Below are 8,137 nucleotides of genomic sequence, written 5' to 3'. Positions count from 1 at the left end.
GATAGATAGATAGATAGATAGATAGATAGATAGATAGATAGATAGATAGATGGATGGATGGAATCCTGAGTATTATGCAATGTAATATAATCAAATTGCAAGTACTTAATTTTTGGAATCTGATTATGTAAGCCAGATTACACATAATCGGTTACTGGTTTGTAGCGAGTAAACGATGACAGAACTTTAGTTTTCATATGAACGATCCCTTTAAGCTCCAGTAGGTTGCTGGTGAAAATGCTGATGAGGCAGGTGAGGGAGCGTTGGACTAAGCGTGAGAGACTCAGACAGAGTGGAAACTTATTCATATTCTGAGCTGATCAGGGGGAACCAAATGAGCAAGGCAGCCTGCTGCGCACACCGGCGCCTAAATTAAACAGGATGGAGAATGAGAGAGGACAAAAAGAGAGGGATAGACAGAAGAACGAAGGAGGCCTTAAATGAAAAGGAAGAGAGGATAATGGCGAGACTATAATGATTAGATGGATGAGGCTGGGGTAGTAAGTACTGTGTGTCTGCTCAGAACAGATGCGGTGGACTGTATGTGTGCTGTGTCAGACTAGGTTAGATTTCATATGTTCTGAGTATCAGTTTATATTATTGAATTATGCTATTGATATCTCTGACTTTTGATTCCACACTTTTGATCTCTTCTGAGCAAATCTAGGCACAGTTTTTTTTGAAAATGTCCTTTTTAATATTGTTCAATAATGTAAGTTGATATGTTTACTCTGTATAAACACTGGAAATTATTACCTTCAGCAAGGATGCATTAAATCCTTGGTCACAAGTGACACTAGAGACATATAATGTTACAAAATATTTCTATTTCAAATGTTTTTAACATTGATAATAATCTAAAATGTTTCTTGAGCAGCAAATCAGAATGATTTCTGAAGGATCATGTGACACTGAAGACCGGAGTAATGATGCTGATAATTCAGCTTTACATCACAGGAATAAATTACAGTTTAACACATATTTACATATGAATCAGTTATTTTAAATTGTAATGATTTTTTACAATATTACTGTTTTTACTGTTTTTTTTTTTTTAATCTAATAAATGCAGCTTAGTGAGCAGAAGAGACTTTTTAAAAAAAACATTAAAACGTTTTAACAGCCCCAAACTTTAAATGCAAAATTTTGAAGTAGAAAGACTGAAATAGTATTTTCTTGTAAAACATACTCCAATCATTTTTTGTTTTATGCACAACTTCGAAAAAAAAAAAAAAAAATGAAGAACGATATCAATGCATGGATGGACAGAGTCACAACAGGGAAGAAATGACAATCACAGCTTCCAATTCACGGTTTTACAAATGTTTTGATCAATGCACTTAGCGCTGAGTTGCTCCTGTGGGATTGTCCCCATAATAATTGTACAGCAGCATTCAGTTGGAACATCATGTGACAGTCACAGAAAAAAAAAAAAAAACTAAAAAAGACTTCAGATTCAACCAGATTAAGAGTTGTGCAAACTTCTGTACTGGAAGAAAGGAACACATACACAAGCTTTCAACTCCACTTTAATTGGAAAATGTCAGCGAGCACTGAATAAACCTGACATGCGGCACAAGGGTTTGACACACAGCGAGGAAATCTGATAACTTTACTACAGTGCAGTTAAATCATTAAGCCGAGCTTTCGCAGTGATGGAAGAGCTCTCCTCTGAAGCTGTTAAGCAAAGCTCTATTACTTTTCTATAGCGGTAGAAATCTGGGCAAATTTGATCTGTGAGATTACAATCCCCGCTATATACTAGATCATGTAGAGCTCAGTGGAAGAGAGGTCCATGAAGACCAAAACGCATTACTCACTAGGAACGCCTATCAATTCCCCTCTGCTGTAGGTCACTTAGATTAGATCAGTCGAGCGTTGTTGGGATTGGAGGGTAGGTCAGGAGAATGTACAACAAGGCTAGTTTTAAATGACGGTTTGAATGGGTGGGATTTATCACGGCTCCCACTAGAGAGGACACTCAATGATGTCTGGGACTACATGCGGTGTCACTGAGTCTCTGAAGGTCCAGAATTCAAGAACGATAATTCAGGGTCCATTAGGAGCATTTCAGGTTTATTGAGATTTATACCTATGGTAAAAATATGCGGGTGCACACTTAATGTGTAAAGTGTTTTTGTCTTATTTCTTTTTTTAAATATCTAAAAATCAGCTAAACAAAATATATTTTTAAATGAAACAAAGATTATTGGATTATGCTTTCATGTTATCATGTTTATTTCAATGTGTTGCTTGCCATTTCATTACAATTATTTGTGAAACTAACTAGCTAAATCTGACAATTAAGTCAATCCTATACATTTTTTTTTCAGTATAGTTTTTAGATTATACACACAATTAACAAAATTAAAAAGAAATGTAAATAGCATATTTTAATATAGATTGCAAATCATAATATTCTATGCAGTGTTGCTGATAACTTTGTTTTAAGGGTGTTGAGGTATTTCATTATTTTATATTTGTATATATTAAAATATTCACTTATTTATTTGTATTTATCAATATTTATTTTATTTATCAACTTATTGATTTTTATTTATTTATCCATGCTCAAAAAAAAGAAGAAAAAAAAAGAAATACAGATTAAAAATGCATATTACAGCACAAAAATATATAAAAATACAAGTGCTTTTATTCTAAGGTATAATTTCATACATTCTTCATATATTTTCCCAGCATGCAGTGTATTTATTAATATTTCTGTATTTTAAGTATTCTTATTAGTGTTTCATAATTAACACTATTAACATTAAGTTCTTTGTAATTTGTGACTTTTTTCACAAGAGTATTAAACATATACTTTAAATAATATGATATATTATGCAGTTTTGTACCCTAAATAATGGATTTGAGATATTTTAATAGAAAACAAATGTTTGAATGAATGAATGAATGAATGAATGAATGAATATTTGGTCACGTTTGGATGCTCATGTTAGATGGGCTATATGTTGTTGTTGTTGTAGTTTTTGTTGCAGGACCAGCTTGACCAGCTTGGTAATTCTGGGCGACGAGCCAAAGCCAGCATGAAAGAGCTTAAAACATGCCTCATTCTGGTGAATTAGATGGTCATTTCAGATGGTCACCAAACTGAACCAACCAAACTTACAGCAGGAACATTTTAAAGGGCCACTGGAAATTGACAGCTCTAATTGAAAATCAATCACATGAATGTTTTGTTGTTGCAAGCAGGATTATTATAGTTTTGAGTTGCGTTGAGTCATGATGCTTCAGAAATCATTATAATATGCTGATTTGAAACCATTATACATTTAATTTTCAAGATTATTTCATAAATGGAAAGTTCAGCATTTATTTTAAATAGAAACCTTTTGTAACCTTTTGTAATCTTTTGTTAATTATAAACGTCTTTACTGTCACTTGTGATCAATTTAATGCACCCTTGTTAAATATTCAAATAATAATTAAAATAAAACATCTTACTGACTCCTATATCTCTTCAATGGTCGTGTGGTTAATTTGAGGCTATTTATTTCAGTTAGTTTTGGAGTCATAACAAATTTATTTTACTTTAGTTTAAGTTTTTTTTCCAAGTAATGTCAACAAAAAAGTTTTCTATTAGTTTCTATTAATGATAACAGCACCGCAGGTCACTATATGTGTGAACGCCTCTTTCTCCATTAGTGGTGTCCTATCTTGCGTTATCCAGTCAGAATTGGATTCTGCTGCTTGGATTTCATTCATCTGAGCTGCTCGGTGCTCATGCTGTGCTGTTCATTTCTTTAGCCAGTAGGTACGGATCATATCTGGCTCTCTGTGCTATCTAGCGGCATCTCTGTTTGCCGCTTTCCGGTTTCTTTTCAGGGAAATGACTGGTCCTTTAGCCACTAAGCTCTGGTGTCGAGTCTCAGTCTTCAGAGAATGTTATCTGTTCTCCCGTGTGTTATGCTAGTATTAGCCTCCCGGTCCCTATGGCCAAACGATAATGTGCTCTCTCTCTCGCCACAGTCATCTCATCTCCGCGCTCTATGATGAACAGCTTAAGGTCAAAGCGTCAAATTAGTAGGTCCCGTTATTCTCCAGACAGTAATGGCGCCTTTATGAAAGCAGCGATATGTAATCTTTCACAAAGCTTCTAAAGATTGCATACTTAGAGAGGTTTCCTCCGGAGATGAATAACGCCGCACCGCCCCCAGATCACATATTAATTGTTTGGAGGATAAATGGGAAAACCTAAAGACATGGCCTTTTTAGTAGGGTTAGTGGCTTTGTTTGTTCCTGACTAGAAATGAGGCTTAACTCGAAGACTTTAAGATAGTGTGGAGCTACAGAAGTTAAATGAATTTAGAAGTGGGAAAAGGACACAACCGTGGTCTGCATTTAACTCGTTATAAATCGACTTCTCAAAGCTGAAAATCTGGAATATAATTTATCATTCATAAATATAATTTATCTCATTTGCATATTCATTTTTGTTGCATTAATATGCAAACCGGAGGGTAGCTAAATTATGTCAGAAATGTGATGTTTGAGTGGACAATTTCTTCATTATTATCTCATATAGATACAGTCCACAGCTCAGTAGATAAAAGCACATTTTAACAGAACCGTAAAAAGAGTATAATTAAAGTTTACAAAGTGGCAAATTAGAACATAAATCCTTTTAAATGCTTTGATGATTGTTTTACCTTATCACAAAGGGCATGTCTTATTTATTTATTCAAAAACATTAAATATACAGTGTTGCAATTAAATAAAAACTATAATGAAATATTAACTGTGATTCATTATATATATAAAAGAAGTGTTTTAGGAAGGTCTGCAAAACGTTTGCATTCTGGGGTTTAGAATTCTTTCCTCTAGTGGTTGGAACTTCTGTAGCCAAAAAAGAAACAAGTATTGGCTAAGGTCACATAAATAAATATATTTATCAAGTCCAAGGAGATACACAGATATAAAATCACAAGTTTATTGAAGAGAACGGGAATAAACAGATATGAAACTCATGTATATTGTAAGAAATGTTTATATTACGTTTTGGTAGTAAACATCAGCTAGAAATGGCTTTGACCTTTTAAAATGCTAGCTTGCACTGATAAACTCTGCAGAGAGATTGAGGCTCTCAGTCTATATGTTTTATGCAACATGAAGATCTGGAAGGTGAGGAAAGAAAGAGCGTGTGTACAGAAAAAAAAAAAATTACACATTTCTATTTCTACACTCAACCAAATGTTGGTCACAGTGTTAAATTATATGCCTGTATTTTTGTAATTATCACATAGTTTTACGTTCCATTATTCTAACAGATGGGACCCATTCAATCGGACCTACAAGGACTCATTTGTGTGCAATACCAATCGAATGCACAGATGAATTTTTGAGAAAGGGGACAATTAGCAGACTAATTAGGAGGAAACAGTGAACATGTTAATCAGTGAGGGAATTTAATTCCATCTCATCAGAGGAAAACAATCACGTAAGACGAACACATTTATCGGAGGTCAAATATTATGTGAATGTTATGAGTCAAGCCTAACAAATGAATTTTTATAAAAAAAAAAACACACACACACATATATATATATATATATACATCATCTGTTTGATTACGTCTTTAATTGATTATGTCTTTAGTTGTTTTTCCGTACATTTCTGCCATATGTACATTAACTGACAGTCACCACTGATAAGCTACCACTAAACAGTGTAGAAACTTAATTTGCTGTAAAGTTGCTTTGCAACGATTTGTATCGTGAAAAGTTAAAATTGAGAAATCAAACCCAGCCCTATAGGCTAGTATCCAATTTCAGTTTTCAATGATGTCACATTTTTGCTTTCAATTTTTCTCTCACTTTTTTCAAGTTAAAGTCTGTTATTGAGCTTTGATTTAGTGCATTCACAAAAACAAGATTCCGATCTTGACTGCATGAATCTAAAGCTCAGCAGTGTTTCCAATGGAATCAGTTTGAAACAGTCAATCTTCAACATCCTGTGGGAAATTATTTGCATACTCAGTCCCCTTGTTTTTTTAAATTCAGAACAGTAGAGCCTTTTCAGATAACTATTTCTAGCGTATTGTGTCTTACCTTCCTACATCGATTTCAAGGGCGGATGCAATTTTAGTTCGAGTCCTCCTCCGCCTTGGAAAGTGTTTTGTTTGTGAGCCTGAAAATTACCAGAGCCCTCATTATAATGCTAGTTAGATCATAAAGTCATTAAGTCATAAATCAATGTCTGATGTTGCCAGCATGCAGTCTTATGTGAGAGTCCTAATTTTATATATTTTTTTTATATTTATATTTTTAGACAATTTTAAAATTATAAAATGGTATACTAAAATCATTTGTACCAATATTTCACTCTTATTCACCTTTTTTTTTTCTTTTTTTTCTTCAGAATTAGATGTTTTTAAATCAGCACACATTAAATACCATACTACCATGTACTGCATACATTATATATAGAGGAGCATTTTTTTTCTTCAGTATTTGATGTACTTAATTGTCACAAAAATAATCTTTATGGCCTTGAAAACAAGTTTTTTTATATTTATGCAGAAATAATTAGCTATTTCTTTCTTTTGATTTTGGTGGTGAAATATGATCTAGACTCGTTCTTGACAGGTTTTCACCCAATTAGATCATAAATCATGGCCGGTACAAACTCTCCAGACCCCAAGACCCAGATACTTCAAGACAAATGTGTATCACCCGGCTTATAGAGAAGTCACAGATTACCTTGTTTTCTGTCCTGAACTGGAGCTGAAAACACTCCAGCTGGAACGCCAAAGTCATTCTTGAACCAACCCATTTAGAAAGGACAAGAACTACACGGCACTTCTCGCTGTACTTGTCTCTGTCTTTTCTGCTCTATTTCCATGTTTCCATGGCCTTCAGTCCGCTGGGGCTTCATCATTCCATGGTCGGACTAACAGTAAATCCTTTGGGGAACTAGTGAGTCTCTGGGATTTCTGCGAGTATTTTTCCACTACTAACTTACCAGCTACAGTTCCCGCTCCAGCATCACTGTCTTTGAAAGTTGCATTGTTTTTCCTTTAATTATCTTTTGTCCCCCGTGCCTTATAGATCATAAAGTTATGAAGGGCCTACGGCTCTCCTTGAGAGATGTGTCATATGCTCACCGATTTCTTGAGTGTGGGATGTCTTATGAAACTATATCATCTTTCTGTCCAGGTTAGGAGTTTGACAGGCACATCAAGTGGCGAATAAACACCACAATAAGCGCAAACAAATTGATATGTTTTGGAGAAGATGCTACAGTGGTAACGGTGAAACTCAGCCATCTGGAGCTTTTGTTTCTGACATGGTAATGGTGTGGAACAGCCGATATTTATGTTGCTTTTTCAACACAGTCGGGCTGGTAGAAAACAACATGGCAAATGTGGGTTGTCAGTCGTTTGAGTCTGAGAAAATCAACTAGTGAAACAACGCAGTGAGTTTGGATGTCTTAAGTGTGGTTGCATTAGGGGAAATGCATTAACGTCGTACCACTCTTTGTTTTATGATTTCAACTTGACATTTGACTTGAGGATATGCTGTCTTGAATAACACTGGGATTGTGAATGCCTCACGCGTGCTATAGGCAATGAACGAACACATTGCAGACTTAATTTGTGTCTGCTAGACCATAAACGGAAAGTAAAACAGTCTCATAGAACTGTGGTAAGATATCAAGCCTACAGTTTACAAAATGCTGTTTTTAAATTTTTTAACCCAAATGCGGGACTCAGCCTGTTGGGTCATTTTATTGGGTTATTTTTAATGTTTTTTTACCCAGGTTCTGGGTAGTTTTTCTGTAACTAAGCTGTTATTTTTTCAACCCAACCGCTGGGTTGAGCCTGCTGGATCATATGCTGGGTTGTTTATTGTCTAGTGCTGGGTAGTTTTTGTGTTACCCAGTCATTGGCTTAGTGGCTGGGTCAATCTCACTGACAGCTTAAACTATACACCCAGCTAATTGTATAACATCTGATTTGCCAGCTATCCAGTGCATTATGATTGGCCGAATACCTCAAGCGTGTGACGGAAATGTTACGACCCTTACCATATTGTGATGCCCTGTCCGGCCGGAGCGACGACACAAAAACATTAAAACCCATTATAAACGAGGCATTTGTTGCATCCGGTGGGGACAT

The sequence above is a fragment of the Sinocyclocheilus anshuiensis genome, unplaced genomic scaffold (genome assembly GCF_001515605.1).
Source record: "Sinocyclocheilus anshuiensis isolate Anshui unplaced genomic scaffold, SAMN03320099.WGS_v1.1 scaffold432, whole genome shotgun sequence".
Taxonomy (NCBI): domain Eukaryota; kingdom Metazoa; phylum Chordata; class Actinopteri; order Cypriniformes; family Cyprinidae; genus Sinocyclocheilus; species Sinocyclocheilus anshuiensis.
Note: the sequence above shows the minus strand (reverse complement) of the source record.